This window comes from Mesocricetus auratus, unplaced genomic scaffold (genome assembly GCF_017639785.1).
Source record: "Mesocricetus auratus isolate SY011 unplaced genomic scaffold, BCM_Maur_2.0 Super-Scaffold_4256, whole genome shotgun sequence".
In the NCBI taxonomy this organism is placed as follows: domain Eukaryota; kingdom Metazoa; phylum Chordata; class Mammalia; order Rodentia; family Cricetidae; genus Mesocricetus; species Mesocricetus auratus.
In genome coordinates, this window is record NW_024429182.1 from 4,595,691 (window position 1) to 4,615,579 (window position 19,889).

General features: G+C 50.6%; 1 long non-coding RNA gene across 2 annotated transcripts; it reads left to right on the forward strand.

The window, feature by feature from the left end:
* The first annotated feature begins 794 nt into the window (after nucleotides 1-794).
* LOC121134240 lies at nucleotides 795-9,997 on the forward strand. 2 transcript variants are annotated; one of them, XR_005871297.1, is made up of 3 exons: nucleotides 795-830; nucleotides 2,066-2,194; nucleotides 9,709-9,997. It is a non-coding gene; the product is annotated as an uncharacterized LOC121134240 (long non-coding RNA). The 2 variants fall into 2 exon arrangements; XR_005871298.1 differs by lacking the exon at nucleotides 9,709-9,997 and adding an exon at nucleotides 2,282-2,519.
* Nucleotides 9,998-19,889: the final 9,892 nt, after the last annotated feature.

A 19,889-nucleotide genomic window follows, 5' to 3' on the forward strand; every position in this document is an offset into this window, starting at 1 on the left:
CTTCTATACTAAGGTAGGGCGTCTCATGAGGCCTGGAGCTCCATGTTTTGGCTCATCACTAGCCAGTTTGTTCCGGGATCCCCTGCCACATCCTCTCACACCCTAAGGATACAGCCTGGCTGTCACACCCACGTGCTTTTATAAGGGTCCTGGGCATGTGGCAGTCTTCACTCTTTAGCGACGGCCTCACTTACAGAGCTGCCTCCCCAGCCCAGGTTAAAGTTGAACTGAAAGGACATTAGAAATGCCTCATTTGAATTCCTTGATTTGATCTCCTTCTCTCAGGCACACCAACCATTGCTAGGGTGTAGGTCCCAGATGGTGTCACACACCTGTAATCTCGAAGCTCAGAGGGCTGAGATAGGCAGATCGTGAGTTCTAAGCCTCTATCTCTGCCAGGTTTCCAAGGGCACCCTGGAGGAAGTGTTTAGGCAATCAGGGTAGCAGGGCTGAATTGCTGTGGCTGAAGGAAGCCCCTGGGAAGTGTGTGGGGTTGTAAGTACTAGGAGAGCTGCCTGGGAGGGAGAAATGACTCTGAGCAAGTTGGCTTCTAAAGAACCCTGTGTGATGTGGAAAGGAATTTATATTGTCTCCTGGAACCTACAAAAGACCTGCTGAGGAGGTTAAGCAGGAATGTGGCATGAGCAGGTTTCTATTTTAGAAAGTTTGCTCTGGCTGCAGAGAGAGGATGAAGTGATTCTGGGAACAAGGAAGCTGGGGAGGGGAGGGGAGGGGCTTCAACAGCCAGGGAGAGGAGCCTAGGCACCACTCACCTGTGCCCAGACGGCCGGCGAGGGAGAAATAACCCGGCATGAAGGACCCTAATGGAAGTCAGTAAACACAAAAGCAGGACTTTGAGCTGTGTGTGTGTGTGTGTCTGTGTGTGTCTGAGTGTGGTGTCTGCGTGTGCATGTGTCTGTATGTGTGGTGTATGTGCATGCATGTGTCTTTGTGTGTGTGTGTTATACTTTTTTTTAAGTGGAGGAACTTCTTAGCAAGAACTAAAATTACTGTGGAGTTGTAATAGTAATTCTTTGTGTTGCTGTGACACAATATCTGGCAAAAATCAACCCAAGGAAGCAGGGTTTGTTTCGGCTCACTCTGGAGTCGTGCTGGCAGGAACCAGAGGCAGCTGGTCGCATTTCGTCCCCCATCGGGAAGCAGAGAGATGGACGCTGGTGCTTAGCTCAGGGCCCTAGTCTAGGGGATGGTGTTGCCCAAGGTTGAGTCTCCCCAACTCGACTACTCTAATCCAGAAACTCCCTCACAGCTGCCTGGAAGCTTGCTCCCAGGTGACACTAAATCCTGTCAAGCTGGCAACCCATACCAACCACCTCAGGTATAAAGGAAGCTTGTGGTCACGCGTGGGGAAGGGGGAGAGAACAATAACAGCCCCGTGAAAAGTTTCTTTACCCCGGTAAGCCTCTCCGTCGGAGCAGCAATCCAAATCAGACCAAATCAAACCGAGTTAGGAAAAGCCCACATTAAATAGATACAATGCTCCCGGATGACTTACCAGCCAGCCCCACCCCACCCCAGAGAGGAGACAGGAAAGAGACACTGGGGAATCACTCATCTGTTTTCTGGGGGAGGGGCAGTTTAAATACCCCGGGGGAAGGGTCTCTGGGGCAGGGGTCATCATTTGGCGGGCTTTCTGAGATGCAGCAGGGTTTGAAGGAAGATGGGTGGAGGGGCTTTGGGTGGAAACTCCACCAGAACATCCCAGACTCTTTGGATACATGGACGCTGGGGGCTGGGTGAAGCTTCCACCATAACACCCAGGGGTCCCTTCATACTAGCACAAGCAGCAAGTGAGGCGTTTCCTCCCGTATTTCCCTTAGTTTGCAGCCCTGGGTTAATTTCTTAGGTGACTTTTTTTTTTCCTTGAGCGTCGGGCAGCCTACAGGCAACATCCATGTTTCTTTGAACTGTGAGGACTCACTTTAGGTCCATGGCTGTCAAGCCATCCTCATTTCCTGTTCCGAAGCCATGCTTCTCCCATGTGTAAAAAAAAAAAAAAAACAGAGTCACCTTGATCCGTAACTTGATTGTAAGCGCTTTACAGGTGCGTTGCCCCGTTGGCTCGGCGCATCCAGTTGTCTGTCCCCCTTTGCCTTCTCGGGGACCCCAGAAATGGCCAAGATGACGGGACTGTGAATGTCACTCCCAGCGGCCAGGAAACAGCAGCATTCAAGTGAGTCCTTGCACTGCTGGCATGGTTGGTGGGGAGAGGGTGCACACATTTCTTTTTTCACCCGGCACTCTGGTGTTTCCCCACCAGGGTATTCACTGAGCGTGAGTCAGCCTCCGGCCTGGAAAAGAAAAAGTCCCTGATGAGAGGCCCACAGAATAGTTGTCTTGGCACTGGCTGGTCCTGCTGGGTCAGGACAATCGCCGATTGGCAAGCCCCGCCATCCTCCCCAGGCTTGAAGGGAGAACTGAAAACCTTCTTTGGGGAAGGTATGATGTAGAGCATCAGAAATTTTGGTCTTGAATGAAAGGCGTCAGGGGGACATCCAGACAGTGGCCTTATTCTGTGTTATGAGGCCGAAGGGTGACTTTGAGGGACAAGCTTGGCAGAAAAGCGAAATCCCTTTGCTGAACTGCCATCTAGGTTAGACGGAGTGTTGGCAGATGTGAGGCCTGCTCTGCTCTCCCAACCATCCGCTGGGAAGAAATGCGGTAATTACACGGATCCAGGAGGAGAAGGAGGGAGGGGAGGAGGGAGATTAAAAGTGGTAGACATAGGGGGCGAGAGAGAGAGAGAGAGAGAGAGAGAGAGAGAGAGAGAGAGAGAGAGAGAGAGAGAGAGAGAGAGAGAGAGCAGGGTTCGCGCTACTGGCTGACAGTAAAAGCTACTACAGTCTGCTTGAAGCCCAGTGCGGGGACAGCGAGCTGAGCCCAGTGCCGTGCTCATGGCTCTCTCCGGCTAATATGTCATGACAATGGCTGCCCTGCCCTATGCCGCTTCTCAGAGTACTGGAAAGTCACTGCACACCACTGGGGCCTGGCACCTGGCAGCCAGGCTTGAAAAAAAAAAGTTCCTCCAAGGACTTCCGGCTTAGGCCAGCAACAGTCGAGGGACTCTGACTGTGTGTTACCCAGGAGGCTAGACAAGCATTTCCCCTGGCAACCCCATTGTTCTCACAGAAAGGAACCTCGGCTGGTCCCGGGCAGGACTCTCCATGCGCTCCCTAGCCTAGAACTGGGTTCTTTCATGCCCCCTGGGATGAAGGAGGGACTCTTCACTCCCCATGAGAATTTGCAAGCCAGCATGTTTACCTGGCTTCCTATGGGCCTCGCCCTTCTCACGTGTCCCCAAAAAAGCGGCTGTCTGTCCAGAGAAGGACAGACAGAAGCCCAGTGCCAGGCAGCGTCCTATTGGCAACCGCCGACGCTTGGTGTTCCTTCCACACGGTAGCAGAGCGCTTGAATTCCTAATCTCTCTAAAAAGAGATAGCGAGGATTTAATAGCTTTCTTTCCAAAGGAAACTACTGATAAGGGCAATGTGACATAAGCAAAGAAAAATGTAAGGGCTTTGGAGGCAACGGAAGCATCAAAGGAGGAGAAGCCGTAAGCCCTGACCCGTAGTGCGCCTGCGCCCGCCGGGGCCGCGCATATCTGCTCACACAAAGCAGAGATTGTGTTTTCCACTTGCCTTTACTAAGGGACACAGCTTAGTGCGGGGAGAGGAATTATAATTACTATTATTAGGGTGTTTTGTTTTGTTTCCTCTTCTTGGTTTGGTTTGTTCTTTCAAAATAGCTCTGAAGTAGAATGTCCCAGTGTTAACTTAATCTCTTCTGTCAACACGCAGCCTACACCTAGGGCCTCAGAGTCTGGGTCTCTTTCTCATAAGGAAGTCAGTCTCCTGTCAGCCCTGTCAGGACCCTTAACAGCTCACAGGCTTTCCTGGGTTACTGAATGCATGTGTCCTGCAGCCAGGGGCAGGGCCACCAAGAGTCCTTCACCCCTAGACTGGCTGGCGTTCCCCCACCTGCTTGTGAGTTAAGAATTCTTGCACAGTTAATACTGGCGTGAGGACTGCTGCCGACAGTATTCCTTCGGCACAGGGAGGTTCCGGACAAACATTAGGACAGCAGCGAACCCCAGCCCTTCTCCTGTCAGCTCGCTCACTTCTAGGAACCGCACAAGGAACCCCATCCACGGAAAAGACAATACCTTAACCCCTTGACCCACGGCTTCATATTAGATTTTAACCCTATCCGAGGCACCCCTGGGACCACCTCACCTTATGATCTCATTTACTGAAACAGAGGGCTCTTAGTTTCGGGATTTGTTTGTTTTGAGACAGGGTCTCCCTTTGAATTTTTTTTTTTTTTGGTTTTACGAGACAAGGTTTCTCTGTATTGTTTTGGAGGCTGTCGGTCAAGCCCAGCCTCGAACTCACAGAGATCCGCCTGCCTCTGCCTCCCGAGTGCTGGGATTAAAGGCGTGCGTCACCACTGCCCGGCTCCCTTTGAAATCTTAAGTGGCCTGGAACTCTTTATATCTAGAGATCTTCCTATCTCTGCCTGCCCAGTGCCGGACTCAGAGAGGTTCACCCCCTGGACTCACAGAGGTTCACCCCCTGGGCTCACAGAGGTGTATTACCTGGTCTCACAGAGGTGCACCACCTTTTATCACAAAGGGGTCTTTAGTAACTCTTTGAGATCCAACTTGAGAGTCGCCAAAAAAAAATGTCTATTTGGCTGCTTCTACAACGCGTGCACAGCTCTCCCTAGAGAAGCCACGCCCACGGTTAGATTCGTCTTTAACCTTTTCTAGAGCCTCCCTTCCTATTAACCTCACACTCCAGTCTCTGCTTAATGGAGACCCAGCAATGCACCACACTGATGCTCACTGAAACTTCGTCTCCTCGGTGAGTCAGGAATCCCATCTTCACTGAGCAGAGATCTCTGGAAAGCATCCGTCAGGCTGCTGCAGGCAGAACCCCACCGCCACCAATAGATCTTTCCCAATTCCCTTGGCGGAAACCAAAGAGGGCACGAACTGATCGCTTCAACCAGTAAAGGGCAACTTCCCAAAGGGGAAAAAAAAAAAAAGAACAATGCTGTTTCCAGAAGAATTGGGAAGAGGACCAAGGTGTGCAGAGTAACATAATGTCTACCACAGCACAAGGGAGCCTGTCCCAGCCCCTCCCCCTCCCGTCTCCCATACACCTTCTCCTGGTCTGCTGTTGTGGGTCGTCTCCTGCTCTGAAGCTCCCCTTGGGGTGTATTTCATGTTGGGGGGCACGCAGTCATTATCCCAGCTGGCTACGACGTACTCTTGGAAGACCCAGAGCCACAAAATAGGTATCACTTAGTGATCCTGAAATGGAAAGGAGGCCACAGCTTGAATCCTACCCTGAGACTCTTCTTTTTCCCCATTAGTGAAGTCAGAGTCCCAAGATTCCGAGGGGACTTCTGGCCACATTCAACTCCTCCAAAGACCTGTTCAGCGCTCGCCATACAGACTAAGGGAAGGGGCAGAAGGGGGAACTGGGTGTTTGGGTTTGACTGTGTGGATGGAGATTTCGTGGAAGAGTCCAAAGTAGGGGTCTGTGGGTTAGAGAGCGGAGACTGCGATGATTCTGGGGATAGGCATGTGACCAGCAGATTTTATCTCTTCCCAGCACTTGCTACAAATGCACACATTCGGCTGCACACCCCAGCTACACGGCAGGAGAACTATGTGTCTTATTCCAGAGCTGTGCCCCACCCCCACCCCCACCCCCCAATGCCAAGGAAACGCTCTTTTCACTGTATACACGGAGTTTCGTGGACCCTCGCCTTAAGTTCTAGCAAAGGCAGAGCCGGCAAACTCAAGTGTGCTCCTGTCAGCCTTGCCCATGAGCCGCTCTGCACTGGCCTGACCAGTGCTGTCCTTGCAAGCTCACACTCATCCTGTGATGAGGAGGAGGAGGAGGGAGGAGGAGGAGGGAGGAAAGAAGGAGGAGGGAGGAGGAGGAGGAGGGAGGAGGAGGAGGGAACACAGACAAGCTGTATCCACTTATAGATCATGATCCTAATAGAGGATTGATAACCCCAGTCTGGTGCCCGCTCTGGTCACCACTTGAAGTGAGGACACAGGTCGCTGTCAACTGGCGGTAGGCAGTTGTGAAGTAAGGCACACTCTTCCAAGAGCTCACTGCAGTGAGAGAGATTAGGCCAAAGTGTAGATGAGCATTGTCAGAGTAAGAGTTGGTGTTCCTGCAGACATGAGCTACTCAAGGAGCAATTCTTCCTCTCAGAAAAGACACTGATCCGGGCAAACAGAAGCACTCCTGGGACCCGGGGTCGGCTACCTGGTGACACTCAGGATTGAGGGTGGGAAGCTCCAGATGGTCCCAGACAGCCCTCCCAGACTGCCCCAGCCTGGCTGTCAACTCCGTCCCTGAAGCCCTCTAACTCTGTCTCCCGCCCCTCCCTCCTGCCCTCTCCTCCTTTCTTTGCTTAAGCTTGTTTAAGCGGACCTTCCCCTGTAGCCAAGGGAGCTCGGAATGAAAACAAATGCTGAATGTGAGTCACTGCGACAAAATATTTGTCAAAGAATGAACATAACTCTGAAAGCCACAGAGGAGAGTGAGAGATGGCGGGGGGGGGGGGGGACAGGAGGGGGAGAGGTACTTAGAAGAGAGTGAGAGATGGCGGGGGGGGGGACAGGAGGGGGAGAGGTACTTAGAAGAGAGTGAGAGATGGCGGGGGGGGGGGACAGGAGGGGGAGAGGTACTTAGAAGAGAGTGAGAGATGGCGGGGGGGGGGACAGGAGGGGGAGAGGTACTTAGAATCTAGGGAAAACTTCATGGAGAGAGCATGCTTGGGCTTGACTTGGAGAGGACGCACAGTAAAATGCGGGCTATGGGAGGGGTTGTCAGGTGACAGAAACAACACGAAGAAGGTGAAGGAATAGTCCTGAGACAAGGGTGGGCGCTGCAATGCTTTAGCTGTTAGGGAGAAAGAGAGGAGCCTTCACCTGCTGACTCTTACACAGACATTCTTCCAGAACGAGGGCTACTGTTGCATCTTACCCATAACCAACAGTCTCTACAATAGTTGTATAGTAGACCTAATATTGCCATGACACCGAGAAACCCACTCCCAAGAAGTCGTAGCAGGCGGCGATGACCCAGCACTCAAACTGTGAAGAGTTTTAGTGCGATTCCTTGTGGCCCCTGTCCCTCCAGGCTTTGGGAGCAGCCTTCAAAGTGCTTCCAAAAGAGGCATTTCCCAGTAACTGGAGCAGCCAGGGCCTCACTACTAACAAAGTCCACGGATCCCCGGGGTGTGGCCTTTGAAGAAGGCCTACTTATTTGTATCTAGGCTTCGGGAGGAGTGTTGAGCAGGCCCACACCGGCTTCTAACTCTGTCCTCTTTACCAAAAGCCGGCTAGCAATAAACAGTGAGGGAGGACTTGGGCGGACACACAGACAAGGGGCTGAGTGGGAGAATGACAGCTGTGGTGTGACTTCCTCTATGGAACGGCACAATCCCACCTACAGGCCCACTGTGGTCAGTGCCTAACTCGGGACTGAAGCTGAAGCTTCCATGCTTAGCGTCTCTTGTTTTTCTACCTGAAGTGCTGGGCTGGTCCAAATTGATAGCCTGTGTGGGCCGTGAAGCACTAAGCCAGCAGCCCAGTGAAATGCCTGCTTTATATAAATCCTGAGGCTACCTTTTTATTGTCTTGTGTGTGTGTGTCTCGTGTGGGTATATGTGGATGCATGACCACACGTGTGCACAGGCACAGACCCCCACGCATAGCTTTTTACAAGGTGGTAGGAATTGAATTCAGGCCCTCCTGCTTGTGCGACAAGAACCCATCTCTCCAGCTCCAATCTCACTGATTCCAACAATAAAAGTATCTAATATAAAGAGGTGAAACCAGTAAGATGTAGTGTAGTCAATTGATTTCTTCAGAGGGCATAATCTAACCGTAGACAAACCCAGACACTGAGATTTGAGCCTTCTTTCCCTTCCCCTTTTTTTTTTCTCATTTTATTTTCTCCAGAGAAAAACATGCGTTTCCCCCTACGTCAGCAGTTGAGGGAAATGCTGAGTTTGAGGCATCCGAAGGGCATGAACTTGAACTAAAACTTGAAAATATAGGGCTGTCCCAGATAACATCTCAAGATTAGGAGACGTTCTGACGTAGAGCCTAGCATAAGTCTTTTCTCTTCCAAAGCACTAGCTGCTCTCTGTTCTGGAGGCAGAGAGAAATAGTTTACATTTCCCAGAGTGAAAAAAAAAGGTAAGTCTCCAATTGGGCAAAATCAAGTTTTCCCAAGACTTACTTTGGTTCTTTATCTTGGGTCCAGGAGGAATTCCAACCCTTGGGTTGAAAGGTGAATGACCTGGGTAAAGGTGCCTCAGGGGATGGGACCTGCAGGCTTTGCTTAGAGCTTTCAAGAAATGTACACTGACCCTTGGTGGCTCGGGGTTAACACGGCTCGGTGGTGCTGGGAGCTAACCTTTAAACAGCGAAAGTCACGACCACAGAGTGTCTAAACACATCTCAGAGCCCACGGAGGAGCCTGTGAGTTCTTTCCCTGCCGGAGTTCCGGGTTTTGAATCTTCAGGATGAGCTTGTGCGAGTCTGTTGAGTAAAGCCCAATCTCACCTTGGAGGTCAGTCTGGGTCAGCTTCTAGCCCTGCAAAACCAGGGTCAGGATGTGACTATGGCTTGCAGTCCAGTTGACAAGAGCGTGTCCCTTTGGGAGATCGCAACCTTCAACCAGGTGGAGTCCAGAGTTTTAGGGGCAGACAGTAGGTTCCCAGCAAGAGTGGCCTGCTCCCCCACCACGTGGCCCAGAACTCACGCGCTTTCTCTTGGAGAAACTACCCTGTGTGGAGCAACTCGATAATGAATGCATCACGGCTTTCCTCGGGCTTCCTCTGAACTGGTACCATGGTTCCCAGCATCCTTGGGACATCCGTGTGGGTCACCACACCACACCCCGCCCCGCCCAAGCGCAGACACCCAACTGAAGATGCAGTGTACCATCAGCTTTCTGCAGATGTTTCCAGTGTTCCAGATTGATTTGGCCCCAGGGAAGGGGTTATAACGTCAGTAAACGATTTACAGCACTCTGCACGTGGGCCGGGGTGGTGGTTCAGAGGGTGAAGTGGTCGCTTTGCAGGCATGAAGACCTGAGTTTGACTTCTGCATCTGTGTGTTGTGTAGCAGTTCCCTCTCGCACTGAAACACTCCACTGAGAGCTACGCAGTCAGACCCTGTCCCAAAACAAATAATCAAAGACAGATTGTTTGACTACTTTGTTTTTGTTTTGTGTGGAGCATGTGTCAGGATTTGGCCAGAATGGATAGCTTCGGGGTAAGACATGCTCAGCAATCCTCTTTCTGTTAGACGTTACCCGTACTGAGCAAACAATTAAGGAATTAAGAAACTGGCTTAATCGGATCACAACACGGAGCAGCACTTCCTTGGCTACCAGAAGGAAAGAGACTTCCCCTTCCAAACACTGAACCTCCTGAAGAATAAAGAAAGACCAGGAGGCAAGCATTGTCCTTGGCACCAGAAACAAGCATCAGAAGGGGCTGTGATGTGTGTCTGCTGGATGGCTCTTTCCAGAGACTGGGGCATGACAACTCTGTTGTCATCTGTAAACCTTGTTACCCGTTGAGGCTATAAGTAGTATCAACATCATGCTTCAATAGAAACTTATAAAATAAATTTCATTTCAGGAAACCGCAAGAACTCACTCACAGCTGGCTTTCTGCAACCAGAAGATGCAGCCCAAGGCCACTCTGTGGACTAAGTATAACTGGAGCTCAAGTTGCCCCACCCTATCGGGGCTGCTGTCTGCAGCTGGCCTGACTGAACAGGGAAACCGTGCACAGCCAGCTGAAGTGTGGGAGCCATGGTCTGTCACCATGCATGCAGAGTGCATGGGATCCACTGTCCATCTGTCACCATGCATGTGTATATGAAATTCACTGTCCATCTGTCTCTATACATGATGAGTGCATGGGATCTGCTGTCCATCTGTCACCATGCATGCAGAGTGCATGGGATCCACTGTCCATCCATCACCACACATGCTGGGTGCATGGGATCCACTGTCCATCTGTCACCATGCATGCGTATATGAAATTCACTGTCCACCTGTCTCTATACATGCAGAGTGCATGGGATCCAGTCTCCATCCATCACCACGCACGATGAGTGCACGCCTCCTTCTCTGCATGAAGCAGGTAAAGAAGAGAACACGTGGTTCCTTCCCAGGAGGGTTTCTGGGTTTCTTTGGGAGTCATGGTTGACACCTGAAGAAGTAACACAGAGGAATAGGAGCACATCCAAGAAGTAAGGAGCACAGAGAGGGCTACTCCAGGGTGTGCTCTAACTCCTGCTGTGATAACCGTCCCGGGGAGGGAAGGCCTATTTCATCTTTCATCCTTGAGGAAAGTCCAGGCGGGAAATCCAGGCAGGCAGTGACCTGAAGCAGAAATGATGGAGAAGCAATACTTACGCATTGGCTCCTTCTGGCTGGCTCAGCTGCCTAGGCACAGTGCTACCCACAGTGGGTTAGCCCCTCCCACATGCATCATCAATGAAGACAGTGCCCCTGGGGCAGTCTGATGGAGACAGTTCCTCCGTCGAGGTTCCCTTTTCCTAGATGATTCCCGTTTGTGTCTAGCTGTCAGTCAAGACTATACCCTAGTTACACCGGTATAGGGTGATTAAAAGAAGTGCTTACCGCTGGGAAGGTGGCAAACGGGGGACAGAGCAGTAGGGCGGCCATGAGTTTCCCGCCAGATCGGTCTGCATGGTGAGTTCCAGTCAAATGAGAAGAAACACCAGAACCTCTGTCAGAGGGCGGTGAGAAGGAAGTATGATCTTGCCAGCTCCGTGCTGAACGCAGAGCTGGACTGCACAGTAGGCGTGGGCTCGCTGATTGGCACAATGCCTTTATTTAGTGACCAAGGAGGAGCAGAGCCATAAGCACGAGCCTTGCTTCCTCTCTCAAATACACAGCGTTTGCACTTGGAGCTCCAGAGGGCTTCGTGCGTGTGTGTGTGTGTGTGTGTGTGTGTGTGTGTGTGTGCGCGTGCGTGCGTGCGTGCGTGCGTGCGTGTGTGTGTGTGTGTGTGTGTGTGTGTGTGTGTGTGAACTGGCCCTAAAGAAAGCTAATGAAATGGCTAAGAGGCCTACCGAGGACATAGGATGTAGACACAGGATCAATGGAAGGTCAGCTAATTGTGGTGGGATTACCCTGCTGCCGATTTGTCAGGAGGGATGAGCGTCACACAGGGAGCAGTAATCACCCGCTTTCCCACACACTCTTCCTCAGCTTCAGCCTTCCAATCAGCCAGAATGCAAGCACTGTGCTAAAAATGACTCTGAAAGAGCTCTCCACAGCGTTGTCTTGGTGGGTCGGTGCCACGCTGCTATGCCAGAGGGATTAAATGCTCTCAGGGTTTCTGTTTGCCAACCTCCCCAGCTTCGAGAACACCCCCAAGGTCATGTTTAGTGTGGATCAATCTATTGTAATGCAAACTCCAGGGTGTTAGTTTGAGAGTGAGCTCTGGGAGCTAACTAAGAAGGGGATCACTGGCCAGCCACCAAAGAAAGGAGGACATCTCCAAGCAAGGAGAATGGAGTCACAGTTCCGGGAGCTTGGAGGGGACGGCTTCAAAAGCCAATTTGACTTTAATCTGAAGGAGAGTGCCAGGGTACAAAGCCCTGATCTGGGGCAGACACCTCAGGAGCCTTAGGCTTAGACCCAACCGGAAAAGTCTAGATTGTAAACGCAGTCCATGATCTGACTGGACAAATAATTTACTGTTACGTTAGCACCCGTGACTCGGACAGACCTGTGACCTTGTGGCCTGACCCGTGAGACGACATTGATTTAACAGGGACGTGAGAACGCAGAGGTGAGCTGTGAGCAGAAATCCTACCACTCGCTTACTTGAGCAGAGCATTTCATGACCGGCCTTCTGCTTTAAAACTTTAAAAAAAAAAAAGAGAGAGAGAGAGAATATTTAAAATTTCTGTTTCTTGTCTATTTCTTTCCTCAGTTATCACTCTTCCTTTCAAGCACAGGCCGAACTGGTCGGCTGGACCAAACAGATCTACTATTTAATATTTTCATACATGTATACATAATATATCTTAACCGTATCTACTTCCGACCCTCGCACATAAACCTCCCAACACGCCCCCCCCCCCACCTCGTGTCCACTTTTTATGTTTTTATAGCCCACTGAGTCTAATTAGTACCGCCCATGTGCACATGAACCGTGAACATCCTACCAGTGGCTGTCCTTCCGAAGAAAAATTACTCCCAGTCCCCCTGCCCCCCCAGTTGTCAACTGCCAATAGCTCCTAGCTCCTCGGCTGGGGTCTCCCGCGCCCTCCCCATCAGTGCTGGAATGTTGACTGGCTTGAGCTCCTGCGGCGCCTGTGTGCAGGTGACCATAGCTGCCCTGAGTTCCGGCCATCGAGTTCAGAAAACAGGAGTCTACAGCACCCCTCGTCTGGCTCCTATGTTCTTCCTGCCCCTTATTCCAGATGTTTTCTGAGTCTTGGGGGCAGGGTGGGGGTGACATAATGTCCTGAGCGTTGGCTGCCACTTACTCTCAGCGCTTTGACCTGTTCGCAGGCTCTGTGTTAATAACCGCTCCCGTTGCAGCCAGAGAGGTCCCTCTGACTCAGGTTGGGACAACACTAAGCTTGACTTGTGCATTCTGCAAAATAATGGTACCAGGCTGCCCTCCTGGGACTTAGGACTCCCACAGCCTTGACTTGGGACTAGGTTTGCAGAGCCAGGTATGAGGTGTACACATGAAACACACATATTATACACACATGTACAGGTGCAATCCCACGCCAGATCACAGTCCTAGAACCACAGAGCACCACAACAGGAGCATGGATCCAACAGACACACACACACACACACAGACAGACACGACTACCAGCAATCATGTACAACGGCTCCAGTCCTACAAAGCCCACACAGTCATACACTCACATGTGAATGGACACACAGATATGCACACACTCACGGGATGGCCCCTGGCACCCACTACACCCAGAGAGGCTGGAGCTGGAGCTGAAGAGACCTCCTGTGGAGTCCCAGCAGAGAGTGGGCGGTTACCTCATACATGCCCACCAACCTATAAGGAATCTTCAGTTTTGTTTTACTTAGAATGGCGTGGCTTCTTGTAATCATTGGCTTTGCCGTTTCTCCTGGGAATCCCACTTGTCACTTACCTAGAACAAGGATGCTTACGAGCCCAAGAGAGGATGCTTTACGCAAGACTACTTCAAACCAACATCTTTTTAAAAACCCAAACCATAAAGTCACCCCCATCAAAACAAAACCCAACTAAAACAAGCTGTGTCTGATGGCACAGGCCTCAAATCCAAGCTTCTTGGTAGCCTAAGGCAGAAAGATCAACTTTTATAACAGAACTCTTTTATTTTTAAATGTGGAAGGTAAGAAGGGGAAGATGGAGTTAACCTCGCATTTAAGGTTGGACATGGAAGTTAAATGTTCTGGATTCCAGAGACCTCCGTCTTCTTGAGGCTCCAGGCTCAAAGAGAATGCACCCCCTTGACTGCAGTCTCCCTGGGACCAACATTTTAAGGCCGGCCTGGATAACTTCATCTCAAACTGAAAGGTAAACCGGGGATGAAGGGACCTTAATGGGCCGATTTCTGACTTCTCATCTCCAAACTCGAAGACGTGGTCTGAGAAGCCACAGAACGGTTTCTCATCTGACAGGGAACGAGCAATTGGACACGCCCTCAAAAGCATGAAAGCAACTTCATAGGTTCTTGGAGTTTGTTTATAAATGGTCTGGGAGGAAATCTGGGACTCTTACGAAATATGGCTGAGGGTTTCCATAGAAATGGGAATTTAAGTATTTAAGGCTGAACGCTTTGTTTAAAATTTTATGCATTTTTTAAGATGAACATTTTTAACCAAAAGTAAAGCTTTTCTTAATTATATAAATGATGTGATATAAATATAATATCTGTATGTATACAATAAATGCCTTCACAGATATGTCCTTATACACTGCTTGATATGTATAGTATAATTGACATATATATAGTTCCTTCCAACTGAAGTAGAATATAACAACCTTTACTTAGCATCCTCCTGACATATGGGAAAACTCCTGACTTTGAGTAATAACTGTTATTCAACTCTGTGGTATTAATCTTGTGTTTGACCGTCAAAAAACTACCACGTGCTGCAGATTTTCTGGCAAGATCTCAATGTTAGATATTTTGTCCTCTTCCCTTATTTTTGTTAAACTACCCTTCCTGTTTTTTTTTTCCAGCTCAAATACTATGGTCAGTGGTTGTAAAATCACTGTTTTCACAATAAATGTTCCCGACCTACTGACTTAACAGGGAACTCTAAACCATGCATTTCCTTGCAGACTTTAAAAAGTAATAAAATAATTCACAGCTTCCTTCAGTTACTTTTCAACTCTGATGAAGAGTTCTCTGCACAGGTTTTTTCTTCCCCCTCAGTGAGTAAATTGACCTCTAGGTTACTGTCAGGGGAGATGAGAAGGCCTTGGGAAGGGGGCTGACTCTGGCGCTGGGCAGCTGATCTCCAGCAGAGCCATGGTGGAGACTAGATCCCTGAGCACTGTGACCTGGCTGTCCCGCCTTCAGCCTGAGTGGCAGTCCCTGAGTCTCTCCCAAGGAACCTTCAAACCAAACAAGCATCTCCCGCATAACCCCCACCACCAATAATGCTTGCACTCGGAATCTAGTATCAGAAGGACCTAAACCAGCAACGAACACCAAGCCCTCAACACAATTGTCATCAAAAGGCATTTGAGGAGATCCATGTCTGTTTGCAGCTGCCAAGGTCACCTGCCTGCTCAGAAGACATCTTTTCCGTGTGTGTGTGTGTGTGTGTGTGTGTGTGTGTGTGTGTGTGTGTGTGTTGTGGCTGGAACCAGTTCAGTTTTGTACACGGTTGTTGGTAGTTTGTCTGTCTGTGTGTGTGTGTGTGTGTGTCTGGTGGATCCATGCTCCTATTGTGGTGCTCTGCGGTTCTAGGACTGTGATCTGGCGTGGGATTGCACCTGTAACATATGTGTATAACACACGTGCTTCACGTGTGGGACTGAAGGGGAAAAGGGAAGAAGGGAAAGGTAGAAGACAGACCAAAGAGGCCCTGCAGCCCAAGTCAGAAAATAACTGATAGCTCTAAGCGACGGAGGCCAAGGACAGGGCAAGCAGTTGGAACCCAAGGAAAAAGCCTTGGGCCGGGAGCTGCTCCCCCTCTGTCTCCTGGGTCTGAAAGGCAGTAGATGCAGAAACTGGCCAGACAAACACTGCCATCCCTTGCCCTTTGTCTGTCTCGTCGTCTTCAGCCTGCGGCAGCCTCCACAGCTCTGGGAGGCGGTGCTGTCAGTTATCTCCAACCTCCTTGCCAAACCCGTGGTTTCGTTTCTCTTAACGTAGCAACATCCGACAAAGGAAGTCACCCTTGCCCTCTGCCCCAGTCTGGATGCCTCGCTTCCAGATCACGCACAGGCAGGGTCACTGCCTGGCAGGGGACATGGGACGGTGAGGTTGCAGAGAGAGCAAAGGACAACCAGGCCTCTGTTTAGCGCTGAGCAGTGACAGAGAAGAGGAGATGACTGCGGAGGGGGACACGCCCCTAGTAAGAAGGCTGGCTGCCACTGTGTGGGTGACCAGAAGGACTGGGGATCGCGGAGCCTCTTATGAGGGGGCCTTTGCCTGTTAGGTTTGGGTCTTCTTGCAGTAGAAGGGGTCACACTACGTCTGTGGTTTCCAAAGCGCTTGAGAGATTCTAGAGGAGCCCAGAGGGTCCTTCAGCGCCTGTGAATGAGGCTGGGACGGGTAGCCTGGAGTCACAGTCTCCACACGACACCAACCTAGCCTGCCTTGGCGAGAAGATCTCGGACACTCGGGGACCCCCAGCGCTGGTGCTTCTTGATCCTACATAAAAGTGGTTATTAGACGTTCTCTTCCAGAGGCCAGGCGGCAGTTGACAGCAAGCTTCAGCAGAGGACACTCCTTCGTTCATGTGATCCTGAGTGCTCATAGGATGGCCCCTGGCACCCACTGTACTGGTAGAGGCTGGAGCTGGAGAAGCCTCAGGCATCACGGGCTGGAGGAGTTTAAGTGACAAAGCCGTCTATCTGTAAAGGGTCCCAGTCTTTTAATGCCTGAGAGCCTCTGGGCCGGCCAAACTGTCAACAGACATAGTATTCAGTTCTAAAGCTGCGCTGACGGAATCAATGCTACTACATTGCCGGTGATGAGGCCTGAGAAATTGAAGCGAAACCCAGATGCGATGGCTTGCTGAGCTAGAAGGCCTGGGTCAAAGTTCACCTGTACGATGCGGCCACGCCCACCTTTGTCCTGGCTTCGTGCTGAGCTACAGCTTCTTAGACACCCAGTCCTATGGGAACATACCTCACTGGGGGCGACCCACTTGGCCAGCAAGCAGCTACTGTTCCTCAGCTCTTCATGCATAAGTCGTTGCAAAAACACTTGAGTTGGTGGTGCACACCTTTAATCCCAGCACTTGGGAGGCAGAGGCGGGCGGATCTCTGTGAGTTCGAGGCTAGCCTGGTCTACAGAGTGAGTTCCAGCGAGTCTCTGTCTCGAAAAACCAAAGCCAAACCAAAACAAAACAAAACAAAAAAACAAAACAAAACACTTGAGCGGCCTCTGACGTCACTGAAGGATAGCAGGTCAGGCCTCGGTACTGAAGGGCTTGGGTGGTGGTATTCATCACCAGAAAGCCCTCCCCCTGCTCCTGCCAGGGCTCGAAAAACCAGGTGGGTAAATGTGACATCAGTAAAATTGCATCCTGTTGCATCAGCCTGTGAAGCAAACACAGATGCACAAGGCAGAGCTGTGATACGACCAAGAAGATGCTAAATATTTAAAATGTCTGCCTGGTGCTGACTCTCACCAGAAGGGATTTTGTGGCACGAGGTTTTACAGGCAGCCAGCTTGTATACAGAGGTGTTTTTTTTTCTCTAATTTTTTTTAAATAAAAGGTGCCATGTCCGTGTTTTCACATGTACTATCAAGTTGCTTTTTGGTAAATCATTATTTACCTTAAACCCCAGGCTCCTTTTTCACACTGGAAAGTTCTTTACCAGACTTGTCTCAAAGCCAGGGAAACTCTTCCTAATTGGACTGTAGTTTATCTCTGTTTCTAGGAGCAACCACTTCAGATGGCTAGCGTGTGGGTGGTTTGCATACAGGCCTCATGCAGATGTTGCATTTCTCCAGAGGGACCAGCCTGACGGCTCTTACCAGGCAGGGCCTCACCCCAAGCTGGTGTGACCCGGGAAGTCAGCCTCACGGGGGAAAGTGGCGGGTAGGCAGTGAGAGGCCTCAAAGGCCAGCTGCTACTGCCCCGCGGGATGACAGGGCAAGCATTGGAGCATGCTACAGTGGCCCAGGTCACAGTTCAGCTTTATCTGAGACAGCTGTGTCTTTGCTCAGCCTCTGGCTCCCTCACTGTCATGGAGGGAGGGGCTGTCTCCCTCACGACTCACGTGTCTGGGAACCTGTCTCAGTTACTGCTCTGGCTCTGGAACTAAAATGGTGCCAAGATCAATGGTCTCAGAGTGCTCCCATCTGAAGGACTTTTACCTGGCATCACAGACGATCCACGCAGGTCTCACTTTTCTTCCAGTCCCTTAGATGTTCACTTTGGCGGTAAAAGCAGGTCATGGAGTCTCCTCTCAGACACAGAGCAAGAAGGCAAAGGTCTTCACTTGGGTATACCTTGACTTCAGTAAACGGATTCTCCCTAGGGTGCGTCCATTAGGCAAGGATGCGGCCACTTGCCTGATGATCCTAGCTTGATTCCTGGAACCCACAGGTGAAGGAGAGAACTGACTCCCTAATGCTGTCCTCTGACTTTATACATACACATACCATGACATGTTTGTGCCTCTACACACACACACACACATATGAAAGAGAGAGAGAGAACCAGCCACTAATCATAACAAATTTTTAAAAAAAGACTCCATCACATCTAAAACAGAACCACAAACTGGGAACAAACTTCAGATACACCAGTCTGTGGGAGGTATTTCATATTTCACAACCAGCCTGTGGCAGCCCCCATCACGGACGGACTTAAGGCTCAGGTAGGGCAGGTGTGCCAAGGGCTGTGCAGATGGGCTGCCCCTTACCGGATCATGAACACCATCTGAAATCCACTCGGAGAGATTCAGTGGCCTGAATCACAAAGTTGAAACACAATGCCCCTTATTATCTTATCAGCTGCTAGCATTTTCATGGGAATGTTTTTTTGTCCCAAGAGCCTGGTGTGACAATTAGTCCGGGAAGCATTGGATGGGGTCAGGGAGGAAAGTTAAGACCGGAATAGAAATGTGGGAGCAGACAGCTGTGCCATGGCTGAGGTGATATAAGAAGCCATAGCCAAGGTCTGGCTTCTCCCCGAATTGGCCAGTGAGGGGCTCTCACGCGCAGATGTGAAACGTCTCCCTCAGGCTCGTGTACTTGAGTGTTTTGTTCCCAGTTGATGCTGCTGCTTTAGGAGGTTGTAGAGTCTTCTAAAAAAAAAAAGGATATTAACATGTGTGGGTGGTGTTGAGGAGGTGTGCCCACTTGCCACTCTGGAGTGCACGCTAGGCCAAAGGATGACAATGTTCTCCTGCCCCGGGTTCCGGGAATCAGACCCAAGGGGTCAGACTCGGGAGCACATCTACATGCTGAGCCACTGTCTGGCTGTGGAGCCTTTAGGGGATGGGGTCCCCTTGAGGAAGTGAGTCACTGAGGGGTGAGACTTGAAGGTTATTGGTCCGCCTGGTTTCTGGCCTGAGCTGCTTGCTGATCCAAGGACATGAATGAACTATGTGACAAGCTCCTGCTTCCCCGCCTTCCCACGGCAGACCGTACCCCCTGAACTATGAGCCAAACTGAACCCTTTCTCCCTTGCGTAGCTTCTGTCGGATATTTGGTGACAGTGGGTAGAAATGTGACTACAGAGGAACCACGGTAGCGTAGGCTGCCCCAGGTTAATGAGACCCAGTCTGGGGTGCTCTTTTCTAACAGGCTGATCCCTGCTTCTTCTGCGTCTTTTGCCTCTTGGACTCTCTTCGGTTCTAACTGTCAAAACCCACTTCAAGTCTCACTCAAAAATCGTCTGACCAGCGGAGCCTAGTGTCACAGGCCTGCAATCCCCGCTGTCAGGGAGGCTGAGGTAGGAGAGTGGAGAGGTGAAACCCTGCTTGGGCTACAGAGGGAGTGCCAGGGGGCTAGCCTGAGCAACTAGTGAGACCTTGTCTCAAAAACAGACAGCAGATAGCTCGGGGTGTCTCCTGGTCGGAGTACTTGTCTGCCGAGCTCAAGGCCCTGGCTCCGATCCCTAGCTCTGCTCACAGCAGAGAAGGAGGGAGTACGCTCCATTTGCTGTGTTTGGGTCTTCTAAGGTCTACAGGATGATGAAGGGCCAGAGCCAGTCAGCTGTGAGCGAGCGGATCTTACCTGAGCTCCACAAACCCTGATGGCACCAAGAGGAAAAAGGAGTAAGGTGGGTGTCTCCATTGCTGTCTAAGTGTCACGCCGCTTTACACAGGTTTCCATACAGATTAATTTCAGAGTAATTATCCTAGCTTCACTGTACTGTGTAAAACCACTTTGGGGAAACATGATGAGCTTCCTGAGTAGGCAGCCAAGACCCTGGCAATGGCAAGGGTTTTAGAATCGCTCCTCCAAACTCCTGTGTCTCCCCAGTTCGGGCAATTAGGTCTTAATCCGTCCTCGTTTAGATGAACAAGACAAGCTCTTATAATTAGCATACTGTCGTCAACTTGGAATATCTGCCCAGTTTAAAAAAAAACAAACCAGGATACAGAGGGGG